Genomic DNA, 17,636 nt, shown 5'->3' on the forward strand with positions numbered 1-17,636 from the left:
CGTGTTAGTCTGTATTCGCAAAAAGAAAAGGAGTTCTTGTGTTTTTAGCTGTTACATACTTACGTTGGTGCCTGAGTTCTCAGACTGGAGTTTCGTATATGCTGGTACACTTATTTCTGCATTGTTCAGTAAGTAATTTATGTGGTGAGTTTTACAAGTGTGAATGACAGACATTGTTTCCTGTTGTAAAAGCATTCTTTTTTTCCCCAATTTCTTTCTTAGTGTTGCCCCGTTAAATGTAACTTCCTTTCTCCTACAATGAAGTCTTGAGCTAAAAGGCCGAGGGGTCTGTGTGGAAAGTTAGGGACATGAGATTTGCTGCTTCAGTTGTAATTCTTAATATTTTAATATTCTTATGGGTATAAAGTCATTTTGATGTTCAGGAATTTGCATGCATAACTCCCCACATATCATGATGAGAATATACCCCTAAATTTTTAGTGACAGATGGAGAGCTTAAATTGATCTGATTTGAATGATGATGTGATAATTTGAATAAAATGACAGGTATATTGAATGGATTATGCACAAAGGATAGGTTACATTTGGTACTATGGGAGAAAATAGTCATATGGTATCACTCTCAAATATATTTTTTTATACTATGAGAGTAGCACTTGTGAGGTGGCCGTCCAAGAAGTTTGGGATGTAGCAGCCCTTGTGTTAGTAACTTTACTGCAGATAGACGGCGGGGGGGCCGGGGTTGGACAAGTCAAATTCTGACTATAGAGTCATTCTCCCTCTCTCTTGACCAATTACTATTTAAGTATTTTATTTACAGTGGAACAGCTTCAGCAAGAGAGATGGAGACAGACCCACTCCAGAATAGCCTATAGCAGGGTGGTTAGGGCACTCACCTGGAAGGGGGGTAAAACAGGGATTTGAACCTGGGTCTCCCACCTTCTATCTAAGGATCCTAACCACTAGCCTGATGAACACTTCTTATTGCTGCTTTTTTGTTAATCTAGACTGAAAAGCAAAATTTCTGGATGAATTTAGCAAATTTAGTCAAATTAATGAATATTTTCAAATAAATTGAAACTGCATTTTTCTGTGAATAAACAATGTGTCTGATCATTTTTGTCCAGGTCTACATAGGAGCCTGATTCCCTATTTCTTTAATGAGATTTAGGTTCCTAAGGGCTTAAATCAAATTGAAAATGTGGCTTTGGCTCCTAAGTCACTTGGATCCTTGAATCACTGAGTAGAGTATCTCCTAAATATCTTCAAAATCTGGGTGCTAGTGGGATTTTCATAAGCACTTAGGCACCTACATCCAGTTGAAATCTCTGAATGTTCAGGCTTCAATAGAGCCTTACAGTGCAGTGGGTCACCTCATATATATGGTAAAAGGAGAATTCTCTACATGTTTCATGACAGATCTAGAGGACATGGTCAGAGATCCAACTAAGGTCCTGGAACAAAAATATTATTTTGTCCATAATCAGTATTAGGTATATGGTAGCTAAACCTCTGTAAAGTTTCTATGACCATAGCTGCAAAGCTATGAATGTCTGAAAAATGAAACTTTAGGCCCCAAACCTGCAAATACTTGTGAACATTCTTAACTTTATTCATGTGAGTAGCTCCATTGAAGTCTACTGGACTACTCATTATGCGTAAAATTAAGCATGTGCATGTTTTTAAAATCAAGACCTAACTGAACATTTTGAGGTGCCATGGCTTTTATTCTTTTACTGTTTCTTGCAGGTTAACAAGGGAACAGTTAAAAGGCTCTTTTAGAGGCTCTTTGGTGAGAGTGAAGGTATAGAATAAGTAATAAATACGAAGTGGAAATTTTATATACAAAAATCAAATTACAGATGCAGTTTAAGATGCACCATGTCTAGTTTGGATTACTTATAAGTACTGATATAGAAAAAGCAATCTCTTTGAATCCTGTAGCATTATGCATACTTAAGTTTCTCCTTTTTAATTTCTTAAAAAGCTTATGAGGAAATCCAGACTTTCATGTTAGTTAATCTGAAAGATCTTAGCACTGCACTTTAATGTTACATCAAAGAAATGTTGTCACTACAATTTGACTAGTTTAACATTTTAAAATGGGAATGGGATGTATTATATCATCCTTTATATTCTGTCAGGAAACAACAGATTTAAACTGATGATTGAAATGATTTACACTGTAAACTTAAAAAAATTCCATCAGAATTCAAATACGTAAGAAGAACATTGCTGGCTATTGAGGTATGCAAAATGAGGTATTGCACAATTCTAATGATTGCTAAGCATTCATGAATATAGTGGCTATCTGAATGGTTAGTCCACTGTGTTTTCACTTCCAGCGCAAATTAAAAAGGAGATGCAACAGGATAGTAAAATGGGATTGAAAGAGTTTTCAAAGTCTGAAATATGTTGTGTTAATGTCATTGGAGCCATGATAAGTGTGCAAATTGTCCCAAAGGACAGGGTCTTCAGGAAGAAGGACACCTTCTTCTAAAAGTGATTAACTTTTCTACTTCATGAAAGGAATTTTTCAGGAAAGCACAAATATACTTCCTGTGCTATTACGTGAGGCCATACACAGTGGTTTTAATTTCTGGGTTTGATGCACTTTCTAAGGAAGACGCAAACTCAGTTATGTGTTCATATCATTTTAAGTTGAAAAAATGCTTTTTTTTCCTTCATTAAAATGACTTAATTTGTTATTCATACTTATCCCTCAGGGTCTAGCCATGAGTAGTGAAGGTAGGTAGAAAGCATTCACAGGCAGTAAAAGAGAGAATTGATCATATAATTCTAACATGTATTTACATCTTTCTTAAAAAAAGAAAGAAAATGTTACCTCTTTTTAATGATTAGATGCCATCCTTCCTTTTATCAGTTTATTTCTCTAGCCCTTTTCCTTTACTTGCCAACTCCTTTTGTTTATTGCATATTAGATTTGTACTTCTCTGCCCATGTCTTAATGCTGTTGTCTTCTATCTCCAATCCTGGAATGTTTGTGTGTGTGTGTGTGTGTGTGTACACACACTACTTCATGTATTACAATCAATAACAAACTAATTTGTAAAAGTGCTTGGAAATAGAATAATCCACGTGCATTCAAACTCTTTCCCAAACACCCTACATTACTGGCAATATTCTTCTGCTTATTTTTAATTTGTAGATGTGATTTAGTTTTTTGTTTTGTGTGTGTGTGTACAGACTAAAAAGGAAATTGAACTCCAATACCAAGAGAGGCTACATCTCTGATAACCAGTACTATAGTAACAATAATGAAAATTTGTACATTATATAACACCTCTCATTCAAATTATTCCAAAGTGCTTTACTAATTCAAACTATAAATAATCGCTATAACATTAACCACTATGAATAAAGCCATCTTGGGGATGGAATGCAGAAAATGTTTAATAATTCACAGCAACACTATACCGCAGTTTAAGGGAAAAAGTGAAATCCTTATTCAATAATGACACTGCAAGGGAATATAATTGAAGGGCAGAATTTAATTACTCAGTTGGAATGTGGCTAGGGCACTGCTGTTAACATGTATACTCTTTCACAAAGTGCTGTGCAAATCTTCAAAGACAACAAATGATCAAGACCTTTATTCGACATCTTCTGCAGCAGCACAGCCCCTCTCTTGAGCACAACACTAAAGCCCGATTTACTAAAGATTCAAAAGTAATCACGAACAACTTCTCCAAGGTTGAAAAAAAAAAAAAAAGCCTTCCCTCCAAATTGTGACCTCACTCCACTCTGCTTTGCCTCTGGGAACTGAAAGTGCCACAACATGTGATGGCCTGGCCGCGTGTAATGCCTTGTACCTCTATTACCATCTTCTACATCTGAGATGCTTCCTAGAGAAATATAAATTCTACATGGAGCTTGAATAGCAGCTTTACATTTAAATATGCAAACATAGGAAAGGAGAACTGAACCAGGCAGGAAAGAATAACAGCAGCAAAAGAAATTATATAAATTACTAAAACTTAAGTATATACAGGAAATGCCAAGCTAAAATTAGATTGAAACATAAAAGAATACCAAGGCTTTATCTAAAGGCAGGAAATCAATTTTCTTTATTCCCAATTTGTCTGTGAGAAATGGAGACAATAAAACAGTCAGACCCTGAGCTTGACCTGCTATTCTTTCCCTGGGAGCCTTTTATCTAAGCATGACACCCTTCGGTCTGTTCAACAGAAAACCTGAAACTTTGCTTTCTCTCCCAGCACAGGTTACGTTGAGACTACTTTAAATTATATTTCTTTCCTTCTAGGAAAGCTTCTAGAATATGGATGCTACTAGTTTCCTTGGCAACTGATATGCAGTCAGCATAACGGCACTATGGCATCTGCAATTAAACTTCAGAAGGCACACCACCTTCATCCCCCAGTATCTTCTCCTGGCTGCCTTTGCTTCTGGAAAGGGTATGTATGTGTTGGGGAGAGGGAGCTTTTTGCTTTCCACCCACCCTGTAGGGAAAGAGGTGTCCCATGCAGTGCATGGAGCTTTAATAACTGTCATGACTGTGTGATTACTTCACCTTTTATAATACTGAACAACAATCAGAGTGGCAGAGCTCAGAACACTTGTCCATGAAAAGCTGGTGTATCTGATTGTCTGGAAGCTAACCCTAAGAATGGAGTGGGACTGGATGTAGCTTGTAAACATGTAGTGCGTAGCTCTCATTCTGTTACATATTTTCTTCTTCCTTTATTTTTCCTTCTTGTTGTTGCTGACTTAAATCAAAAGGCATGATTGCCCAATTGGATTTGGAGAGATTTCTCAGTGAATCTCACCTCTGCCACTGCTGGAGATGCTGTTCTTTCATAGCTCCTTTCTCTCACACTGTCACTGATCTGGGCACCTTCAGTGGACTCTTGTTTTTCCCACTCTCCATGAACAGACAATACATAGAATCATAGAAGATTAGTGTTGGAAGAGACCTCAGGAGGTCATCTAGTCCAATCCCCTGCTCAGAGCAGGACCAACACCAACTAAATCATCCCAGCCAAGGCTTTGTCAAGCCGGGCCTTAAAAACCTCTAAGGATGAAGATTTCACCACCTCCCTAGGTAACCCATTCCAGTGCTTCACCACCCTCCTAGTGAAATAGTGTTTCCTAATATCCAACCTAGACCTCCCCCACTGCAACTTGAGACCATTTCTCCTTGTTCCGTCACCTGCCACCACTGAGAACAGCTTAGCTCCATCCTCTTTGGAACCCCACTTCAGGTAGTTGAAGGCTGCTATCAAATCCCCCCTCACTCTTCTCTTCTGCAGACTAAACAAGTCCAGTTCCAGCCTCTTCTCGTACATCATGTGTCCCAGCTCTCTGATCATTTCCGTTGTCCTCTGCTGGACTCTCTCCAATTTGCCACATCCTTTCTGTAGTGGGGGACCCAAAACTGGATGCAGTACTCCAGATGTGGCCTCACCAGTGCTGAAAAAGGGGAAGAATCACGTCCCTTGATCTGCTGGCAATGCTCCTACTAATACAGCCCAATATGCCATTAGCCTTCTTGGCAACAAGGGCACACTGCTGACTCATATCCAGCTTCTCGTCCACCGTAATCCCCAGGTTCTTTTCTGCAAAACTGCTCCTTAGCCAGTTGGTCCCCAGCCTGTAGTGGTGCATGGAATTCTTCCATCCTAAGTGCAGGACTCTGCACTTGTCCTTGTTGAACCTCATCAGATTTCTTTTGGCCCAATCCTCCAATTTGTCTAGGTCACTCTGGACCCTATCCCTACCCTTCAGCATAGCTACCTCTTCCCCCAGCTTAGTGTCATCTGTGAACTTGCTGAGGGTGCAATCAATCCCATCGTCCAGATCCTTAATAAAGATGTTGAATAAAACCGGCCCCTGGGGCACTCCACTTGATACTGGCTGCCAACTAGACATCAAGCCGTTGATCACTAACCATTGAGCCCAACGATCGAGCCAGCTTTCTATCCACCTTATAGTCCATTCATTCAATCCACACTTTTTTAACTTGCTGGCAAGAATACTGTGGGAGACTTTATCAAAAGCTTTGCTAAAGTCAAGATATATCACATCCACATGGTGAGGTATGTGCTCCTTAGCAGCTCCTCATTCTCTGGGTCCATAACAGCTCTTCTTCCTCCTCCCCCACATATTAGGGAGCAAATATTCATGGTATCCCCTTTCTTTCCCCACATGGTCATGGTAAAGAGAAGAGTTAGCAGACTGTGGCAGATGTGGGAAAGTTGGTTTGCCCAACACTCAGCTGCCTGGGCCTGCTGGCAGGCACAAGGAAGTGAGCAATGATCCCTGCTCTCAGTTTAGATCTATAAAGGGCTTATTTAAAAAAAAAAACAAATCAGTTAGAGCCTGCCTTGGAGAATATAGACTGGTTCAAGTGGCAAACAAATAAAAAAAGTTCCCCATTTGCAACCACGCAGGGAGGAACTCTTTAACTACAACAGCACACGAACAAAGTAAAAAAATACATACAGTTCTTATCATTCCAGAGTTAGGACCTGATCCTGCCCTCACCTTAGTTACAACTCCCACTGTCTTTAATTTTATGGTCAGGCCCTGCAGAGTGAACACAGAGCAATGCATACAGACAAATACACAAACCTCTCATATGCTTATCACAACCAGTTCATGCTTAAAAAAACAAACGAAACCAAAACCTTGTTCACTCACTCAAAATCAAACACAAAACTCCCACTCAAACAACAGCCTCTTCCCTTCTCAACTGCCATCTGACTGTCATTCAATTTCACACACTGCCATTATGTTCTATCCTTGGTTGCGACAATACCCAACACGCGGTCTGTTGCTAAGGGTTCTGGTATATAAGAGCCACCAGAATACAATATTTAACAAGAAAAATGGAAGGGTGTCTGCCACAAAATATTACAACCTCAGTTACCTTGTGGAGGTTGGAAACTACACACACACGCAGAGTCTTATTTGTAAGATGGAGGGAGGGAGATGGCTAATAGGTCAGAGCATCTACAAGAAGTGTTGCACTGCTGAAATTTGAAAAGCTCTGTGCAGATAAGTCAAAACTGCCCTTTCCTCATTGCCCTGATTTTATAACTATGAAATCTCACTGGGGCCTCTGGACCGTTTGTGATCTTGTAGGCATATGGGTTTGGGTTTTTTTAGTGTCTTCATTTTATTGTCTAGTAAGAACTAATAACTTCCCCTTATACCCTCCTTTTAAGATGTTATGTATCAATTTAATTAGCACATTATAGCATACATCAAAACAATTCAAATGCTTAATTAAAATGTTGAACATAAAGTGGTTTTGTCTTGCCTTGATGTACATGTGAAACTCCCATTCACATTAATAGAGTTTACATGTATTCAGTGAAAAGAAAGTGAAACCACAGTTTATTGAGAGGGTTGGGAATTAAACAAACAAAACTGATCTCTAATTACTAATAAAATATGTATTAATAAAAGTTACACACAATGAGCTGAAACAAGACCTGTAGTTTATAGGAGATATAATATGAACAAAAGTGATTTCTAAATAACTAAACATATTGGAATAAAGTTCGGCTCTCTCTAGTTTTTATTTATTTATAAATTCAATAGTGCACAGAGGCTTGAAGTGGGTGGAATACCCATTGTGCTTCACAAACATAATGAATGAGAATCACTAACCCAAAGAGCTTACTGTCTAAAAATAAGTCACAACTCCTTTACTTTATGGGGTTATGCCTTCTCTGCTAATTGCTGAGTTAAGTGTAAACATAGCGGAAACAACCAGACTTAGGCCTTTTCTACACTATGAGGGGAGATCCATCTAAGTTATGCAACTTCAGCTACGTGAATAACGTAGATCTACTTACTGCGGAGTCCACACTATGCTATGTTGATGGGAGACGCTCTCCCATCGACTCCCCTTTCACTTCTCGTTCAGCTGGAGTACAGGAGTTGACAGGAAAGGGATCCGTGGTAGATTTAGTGAGTCTTCACTAGACCCACTAAATTGACCACCGATGCATCGATCACCACAAGTCGATCCCCTGGTAAGTGTAGTCAAGTCCTTAGTAGCTCAGCAAAGACTAAATTTCTCCCTTATTTGTATACTACACTCTCCTTGTATGGGGTTGAGGAAACCTGATGGTCAATCAGTAGCTTCACTTGTCATGTTGCATTTACACTTGTTCCTCTTGCAGATCTTTGAAACTTCCAACTTGTTCACTGGACACATTCTGATTCCATCTCCTCTGGCAGAAAATGGGGAAGTAGCTCTTCCACTAATGGATTAACCTTCACCCGCCTATGTCCTCCCTGCACCAAGCAGAATGTAGCTGGAAGTAATGGGGAACTGGGCCCTCCTGAAATTTAGTCTGGCAATGGCCCTCAGGGGGGAGTAATGTCAACTAAAACTATAGCCTGTGTGACATGCTCCAGCCATGCTCCTTATGTCTGCCCTCCCCTGAGCAATGAAAGTGGGAGCAGTGTAGTCATTCCAGCAGCACTGCTGTACCTGGTGAACCCTGGTGAACCCTGTTACACCAGCTGCATTGCCTGGAGGCTGTTTCCAGTTCCCTGTGGATCCTGGAAACTGATGGAGCAGCATAAAAGGCTGGGGCAGAACAAAGAAAATATTCTTTTCTTTTATTGTTTCCCAACCCTGCCCTTTAAGATAGTAATAAATAAATTAATTAATTAAAGGGTTGGGGTGACTTTCTCACTGATATGGATAAGTCCCTCGATGACTGAGTTACATGTATATCTAACATTTCCTTTTGTATAATCTATCCCTACTGCTCAAAAGCCTTTCCTATTAAGCATGGACTAACCAAACTAGAGCTGAAATTCCAAAAAAATATGTGTGTGTGTATGTCTGTGGGTGTGTGAGAAAGTGTGTTCTCACTTCTGGGTATGTATACACTATAGAAAAAAAGTATATTCTTAACTCAAATTAGCTAACTTGGGTTAAAATAGAAGTCATGGCAGCTTGTTTTTTAACTCAGGTTAACAGCTCATGTTAAAATCCAATCTTTCCTATAGGCTTTGACTCAAGCTGCTTTAAACATCCAGGGTGATATCCTGGCTCTATTAAAATCAATGGCAAAACTATAATTGATTTCAGTAGAGCCAGGATTACATCCACAAACTGTTGGCTTCGTAGATGAACCTTGTGAGGTTTGGCCATATTTAATTCTTGTCTCATTTATACATAGGTGAATGGCTACCTTATTAATTTAATACCTATTTGGAAGTGTGTTTCGCACAGTGTGAACTGATAGCTATTTAACGGGACATCTTCTGTGGAGTGAGTGCAGTACAGATTAAAATGATGAAACCTGTTTTATAGCCTGGTCTTAATTTAGTTCTAAAGAAGAAGCAGGATATGAAAAATTCTACTGGGTACAGTGTGACTAATGAATATATGTAGTTTTCAGTTTGAAGTATACCTATTAAAATCAGAGCCCAATGCAACCTGAAGATGCTGTCATGAGTGAGCTAGCTGACCCCACTTACAAGAATTTCTAAGTATAAACCATTTTAAAAAGTAAAAATCTACAAAAATTCAAGTGGAGGATGGACAAAATATCCTCTCGAGAAAGATTAATCAGCAAATGCATTAATCAATAGAGGCACTACAGAGACCATTTACACTTTCAGACAAAAGCCCCACTTAAATAACAGTTATCAGCAAAAGAAGCTGAAATTTAAAAAAAAAAAAAAGACAAAAGAAACTACTTCTTGGTCTGGGAAGACAATGAGTTACCTAATCCTCTTAATCTTCTGGGATAGCTGCTGGAATAGAGTGCAGTTTTGTACCCTCTTCTCTGTGCAGCAATTGCAGAGTTAATTAGTCTCCAATGTTCGTAAGTGGGTGGCATTTACTTTTATAATAATAGGGCTGTCTTTTAAATGGAGGCAGCATGGATCATGATTGTGTACCTTACCTTTTGTGGCAGGAAAGTAAAGGCTCAGTAAATGGCTTTAAGCAGAAAGTTAACTAATTATCCCACCCACTGCTTACAATGCCCGCATCCTGAGTATGTTGCTTTACATGTTTTCATTATGGAATGGCAAACATCAAGTAGAAATGATTCTGTGCCTGGGTGGGGATGGTGACTCAACCTCAACTAGTCACTGAGGAGCAGGCTGTCAGATGTATTCTTTTTTAATCATACTTGGGTGCTGCTTCTCTGACTCACTACTTCTTATAAACGCATAAGTGCCACATTATTTAATTCCAATGTCTGCTGTATTTGCAAAGGTATTTAGCCCTTTAAAGTGTTAGGCTTTCATGTGGCCTTTGGCAGTAATGTATAACAAAGCTATCAGTATTACAGGAGGCGGCAAGTAAAACAGTGGTTGATAGTCAAAAGTCCTCTTGCCTGTGACTCCTTTGTATAAATCACAAGCAAATACGGAAGAAGAGTTGATTTATCGTTTTAGGATTGGTTCATTAGTTTGTTTTAAGTTTTAATAGGTAACTATTTATATAAGGACAAATCCTGGTCCATTGTGGAACTTTTGAGTAAAAGGGGTTTGAGTAGGGACAGTGTACGCAGCTTGGGGTCTGGTGCAGAAAATTTAAATGAGGGTTGTCACTCATTTTACTCCCAAAGTTATTGGTGTATTCCCTGGAAATTTGGTGTTCTCTCACTGTTTACATCGGAAATAAAGAACCAGGAAACTGAGGCTATAGAAAGGGTCATTTATACTAAAGGGATGGATCCCATGGCATTTTAAGTTTACTGTATGAACAGTTTTCCCCCTCTTTCTTTCTTTTTGGGTTTTGTCACGTTTTGGTCCCACATTTGGTCCCACATCAGGCCAGGACTCTTTGTGCTAGGCACAGCATAGATATATATCAAATGATAGTCCCTGGCCCAATGAGCTTACAGTCTAAAAGACAAGCTATAACAGGTAGACAAGGCATGCAAATAGGCTGTTATGGGGAGTGGGAGAGGGTGACACAAATTATAGGATGTACACAATTCTTAGCAAATCAGGAACAGTAATCACAATTCACCACCTGTCTGGGGAATGGGACGGAATAGCCAATTTGACCTGTTTCTCCATCTCTCTCTAGATAAAGTTTTACGTCAAATGATCTGTGATGTGCATGGATGGCTGTCCATGGTCCAGGAAGGGAGCAGAGTTTAGCATTTGGCTCTTAAGATCCATTTCCAGCCAGGTCACTAAGAGGAAGCTGCAGCTCTAGGAACAAGAGGGGGGCAGCAGAGAGAGAAAGTGACAGAGTGCATCTGCATCAAGGGGTTTTGGCCTGGCAGAGCTAATCCGCAGGACAGCCAGGAGGAGGCACCACACAGCAGGGAGGACTGTAGGGCGCCCCATCACAGGGAGACTGACACATTTTTTTAAAAGTACAAAACTTTTGAGTGCTACGGCACAACAATTGTCAGAGGGACCCAAACTCCAGTGCAGAATGTGAAACTACATTTAACTGCGCTTTTGAAACCGACCATATTTCAAACGGAGGGTGTCCCATGTGAATAAATAAATAAAGCAGAACAAAACACTTTTGTTAACACTAAATAACTTTCCTGTGTTGCATGGGATATGATAGATGGAGTGCTGGAAATGGCCCAACTTGATGATCCCTTTAGATAAGCTATTACCAGCAGGAGAGTGGGGTGGAAGGAGGTATTGTTTCATGGTCTCTGTGTGTATATAATGTCTTCTGCAGCTTCCACAGTATGCATCCGATGAAGTGAGCTGTAGCTCACGAAAGCTCATGCTCAAATAAATTGGTTAGTCTCTAAGGTGCCACAAGTACTCCTTTTCTTTTTGCGAATACAGACTAACACGGCTGTTATTCTGAAACCTAAATAAATTGTCTGTGCTGTTTTGTAGAGACTTCTCATATTTTAGCCCCCAATCTTGCAAGCAACCTACTCCAAGCAACTGACTCCAGCATCTGTGCAGAAACCCTTTAATTAATGGGTCTCCTTGTGGCTGAAGCATCCCCTCATGTAGTTAATGAATAGGGATTTGTGTAAAATTTTCTCTTTGAGCATGTTATTAATCCTCTTCCATCTAAACAGGAATAGTCTTTTCCCTCTTCCTTGCTCTCCTTCCCCTCCTCAACCCCTCCCCTCCGCAGTAGCATCATTTGAAAATGCTTTCTACCGTGTTCTAATTCATAATGTGCGTATATTTATGAACAATGTGCTGGAAGATCTGTTTGTTCCAAAGGTGCAAGCATTTTTTTTTTCATTTTTAAATTGAGTGTATTGCTGGAAATAGTAGAACAGATGGAAGAAATTTCAGTATGGATTTGTAAATACTGTGATCAGAGACATAGCCAAAGCCTTGTCAGCCACTTCACTAGCAATGTTTCCTTGTCACTTGATGGTTCTTGCCAAGAATGGGTGAACTGATTTTAAAAAGAAAAGACTCACAAGAAGAACAAGGCCAAACGAAGGTTCTGTAAAATTGATTCTAAGTTATTTTTATTTTTCCCCTATTGTCCATTACCTTCTGTCACAGCCCACTGTAGTGGTTTGGTAATGAATGGTGGCATGCCAAAATATGGGCAAGATTCTTTGCTGGTGTATCTCAGCTTAGCCCCATTGACTTCAACAAAGCTATGCCAACTTACACCTTCTGAGGATCTGGCCCTATATTTTCCCTTCTCCACTGCTCTCTTCCTTTATTCCTTTTCCCAATTCTCAGCCAAGTGCCTATTCAGCTGTTTGGAAGCTGCTCTACTAGACTCCTGCTATACTGAACTGAGAGCCCTGTTTTCTGCAGTGGTCTAAAACAAATTAACTTGGTTAAATATGGCTTAGCTGGCCAGTATTGACAGGACTAAACCATATTTAAAGCTAGTTTGTAAACCATATGTTAGCCTAGGTCCCAACTCTAGGTTGAATAGAACTTGTTTTTAACAATACAGTCTCTGGGTCCAAAAGTTTGTTCAATTTCTTAAAATGTTAGAGGTCCAAATGTTCTGTTGTAAATGGGTTAGGTACACTTTATGCAATACTTCTCACTATCCCAATTGTACTTGAAGTCTATAGAATTCTCAGTTGACAAATGTATTTTTATTAACTGCAAAAAACTATGGTCAAAATCTTCAAATTTGGAGCCTAAATTCAGGCATCTAAATACCTATTCAGGAACCAGTCCAAAGTTTTTGTTTAGATTTTTCATAGGTGTTGAGCAGTTTCTGTTTAATTACACTGGAAGTTGTGGGATTCAGCAACTGTGAAAATCAGGACACTTTTGTTACAATATTTAAATATAGATTTAGTGCCTCGCATTAGGCATCTAAATTTGAAACTTTTGCCCTGGGTTCATACAACATTTAGACTCCCGAAAGTCCAGAAATGCCAGAGTTAAAGTTGAATATGCAACCGTAAAAGGTGTGGTTCAACTCTGAAAAATGACTGTACAACAATATCATTGTGAGGTTATATGTTTAATATCCTGTACTGATTTCCATATCTAATATATTCAATTTACAATTAAAAAGATATTTGTTTCTAACTTCCAGATCTGTGGACTCAGTTGAGGATCAGAGACTTGATCTGGATTATTTATTTTCCATACAATCTCTAGTAATAAACAATTTTGCGGGACAATTTATATCCCCAGTTCATCTGTGCAACCCCACTGACTTCAAATTATGTCCTCAGTTGCTCCTATCATTCCGTTGCTTTAAATCAGGATTCACAGGTGTAATTAGCTGAAACATAGCATAAACAATTCTATTGATGATACGAAAGAAGGAATAGAATACAGATCATGCTTTGCTGAGTTGGCTCTCCCAGGCTAGTAGTAGTAATGTGCAGCAACTACTTACTTTTGACACTAAGATAAGTAAATGTTACTCAAAATACATAAGAGGATCTCATCCAAAGCCTCCTGAAATCAGTGGAAAGATTCTCATTGATTTTATCAATGGGCTTTGGATAAGCCCCAGGGAGCAGATCTGTTATATACAAGGGTACTATTTTCTTCATTGTCACTTATCAGACTAGAGCCACAGTTCTTCATCACTTCAGTATACAATTTTCCAAATAGCATAGTATAATACTGCGCAATTTAGTCTACCACCTTAGCATCTATAACAGTGTGCTAGTTTGGTTCCAGACAAAATTGTAGTATAACATTTATCCTAGGAATGCCATTGTCTAGTACTTGGCATATTTTAGGTGATGAGATTCTTTGCCAGTAAAGTAAATCATACCATATTACTGTTTTAAGAACTCCTGCCTATTCTGTTTGTCTGTCTGCTGGACTGGTGCTCTTTCTACTGGAAGATAAACTGACATTTAATGGTGGTAACACAGGTGATTGACTGGAGGCTACTAAAATTAGATGCTCGAAGAACAAGTTTCAGTTGTGGCAGTCAAGCAATTTAAGAAGCACACCAATGGTCAGAGGCATTTAACAATGTACCAACTGCCAACTCTGATTTTTCAAAGTGAATTGTGACTTCAGTGTACTTTAACTGAAGGTCTGCTTATGGAAGAAAACTTTTCCTCCTTTAAAACAAAAACAACTGAAGTTCATTTAAAGTGCATATTCTAAAATTTGTTTGGTCTTGAGCTCCCAGAGTTTTGAAGGTACTGGATTGTTCAAATGCACACACAATTGGTAATTTTTTTTTTTTTTTTTTTTTTTTTTGCAGTTCAGCTCTGATCTGCACTTCGGAGCTTTATTGTATAAGCTGCAATCTCTTGGTACATGACTGGGAATTCTGCATGCAGGAATGGTGCAACATTTGTAGGAATGAGCTGGGGTGAATTTCAGAGAGGACAATTGTTTACAGTTTACTTTAAATGATGCTTATAGAGTTTTCTCTTATATAAAAAAGCAAGGGTTCTGTAACAGTTCAGCACCATAGTGTATATTCATCATAAAATAATAATGGATCTTTATTAGCTTTATTTTCTGAGAAATTAGTTTGGATTCTCAGTTTCTAAGATGCAATGCAGCATACTCAATGGTGATTCATGCTTTGTTTCACCACTGTAACCTATAGAACTCTGGCAAATGGGGAGGATCTTTTCTCCTTCAGATAAAAGGCACCTCTGTCATCACTTCATATTGTGTTCCTTTGGTGGGCGCAGCACCCATAGCCCACATGCACTGCCCTCCTGTTATTTCCCTGAAGGCCAGTGTGAGCCTGCTTATTTATGCCCGTAGAAGATACTGCATCTGCAGAGACTGTACCATTTCAAATTATGAAAAGATTATTAAAACTTACTTTTATGAATTCCTGAAAAACAAATCCTACTTAAATTCTTGCCAGAATTCCAAAACTTGGGTTGATCCTGCTCCTACTGGAGTCCATAGCAAAACTCAGGTTTATTTTAATTAGAACGAATTCTGGACCCGTTCTGTTCTTTAAGGTACAAATAGTAAAAAGTGGCAAGAAACAATTTGATTTCAGGTATCTTAGGCTCTGATCCAAAACCCATTTAAATCAAAGGGAATCTTTCTATTAACTATAGTGGGCTTGGACCAGACTTTTAGTGAACTGGTTATCCAGAAGTACCAGTTTTTGCAAATGGTAATATCTGTCCTCTATCCATTTTCCCCATATTACCCTTCTCTGCCCACTTGTATTTCTGATTGAAATTCAGATGATATAGATTATATATAATTTCCAATTCTAGCAGGACTACTCAAATTATTTGTCTATAGTATTCACTGAAGATTTATCCCTTTTTTGGCCACATGGTTTCATGAATAGATCCAGTCAAATTTTGTTCAAAAAGTGTGGTGTTTTATGAAAACTGTCTATTTCATCAAAACAGAACTTTTTTCCAGGAAAATATTCTTGAGATTTCACTGAAACTGAAAACTTCGGAGTGATAAACATTTGTGGTTTTCAAAAAAAATCCTCAAATTTTTAAGGAGACATTGACAAATTATTTTTCCCGTTGAATTTCTTTCTCAGGAACAAAACCATTTCATGGCCAGTTTTATTTATGAACCAATCTTCATTTCTATGGAAGTATTTGATGTTATAGCTGTTTGGAAAACTTCTATCAAAACAAATTTCAATGATTTTTTTTTTTGTGAGTTCACACACACCCCCATTTTTTTAACTCACTAAAATGTTTGCTGAATACTTTGGCTGAAAATGTATCCAATGTGTTGTCTGGAAACTGTTCACTTTTACTAATCTTAATGCATGACTAGCCATTTATGTCCTTATAACAGGGCCTCCTCGGTCCTGTTTCAGTCTGGGTTTACAAACCACGCAGAGATCCTTGTGCTGGTTCATCATCCTGTGCAGTTTACTTATGATTGTATCCCACCACCTTCACAACATACCTAGCATCTTTACAAGCGGGGGAGAGCATTCACACTCCCTACTTTCCCCCTTTTCACTTCCTGTGCCTATTTGTGGGCTCTGACTAATGGCTTAATTAGCCTTTCTGTTTTGCCCCACCCACAAATTAGGCACAGGTCTGCCTCGTCAGCTCCAATCTGCTATGTGTGATTGGAGCTGCTGTGAACAGAGTGCTGACTCAGGGTTTCAAACCTAGCACTCTGTGACCGTCCTATACCAGTGCCTTTGTTCCCTGCCTGGATAGAAAATAGCAAATGATGAATAGTAAACAATACACTTCTGGAATTGTCTTAACAAATATTAATTTATGCTATGTGTCATGAAACTTCTGGAATTCATTATCACTTTTACAAATACCCAGAAGTTGTCCAAATTCTTGTGAATAATAAGTAATAGTACACTAAACTGTTCATTAAAACATTTGCAAATCACTTTTTAATATTTGACCCTAAATACTAGTGACAAATAACATAAATAACTTTATATGCATATTATGATTCATGATAAGAGAACCTGTAAAGTCTCAAGAGGCTTTATATCTTAACATAGTCAAGTTGCTACAGTCTGGAATTAGAAGTTTAAAATCTCATGATGTAAGGTAGTACTGAGCATTTCATAGCTGAGTCTAGTTTGAGATGAGCTGCAAATAGTTTAAGATTCGTTTTATTATAGTATTTCCTTGTTTCTACTTCATTCCTAGTCAGAACCTGGAAATGCAGAGATGCACAAAAATGCTAAAGATAATCAAAAGGAAAAAAAAACCCTGCTTTTTTTGAAACTCAGAATATTGGATTTGATTTGAATTTTGGATTTGGTTTCATTTTCGTTTGTAATAAACGCAAACTAGTTTTGCATCCCTAATGTTGACAATTCTGTGGCTTTGTATGAACAATTGGAAAAAAATCAAATAACTTCCAATCTTTTTTAAACTCGAAACCTCAGAAATGTTGGGTGTCCAAAGTCATTCCTTTTCTTCTGCCTAGGGCGTCTGTACAACTCGTGCCTAAAATGAAAAAAAAGGCTTTTATGAAATAAACAACAGCCCTCCTGGAGATATCAGTGACTTGGCATCACTCAAGTTACTTAATACTTGCTTCAGTGTCTTTCCATTCTTCACTGGACTACGGCTCATTTTAGCATTATCTCTTGGCTTTCTATATCCAGGCTTACCTAGTCTGTGGCACTAAAAAGACTAGTATAAATCAGCAGGCACGGAGCCCCTCATTCTGACTCATGAATTCTGATTGATGATAGGTCTCCTAAGTAGGCAGAAGTTATGAAGGACCTTAGTGGGTGATCGATGTGCTTTTTGCACCACAACTGTATAGAAGTAGTGAAAGAAGCAGCACAGATATTGCTAAAAGTGGAATGC

Source organism: Chelonia mydas, chromosome 8 (genome assembly GCF_015237465.2).
Source record: "Chelonia mydas isolate rCheMyd1 chromosome 8, rCheMyd1.pri.v2, whole genome shotgun sequence".
NCBI classification, from domain to species: Eukaryota; Metazoa; Chordata; order Testudines; family Cheloniidae; genus Chelonia; species Chelonia mydas.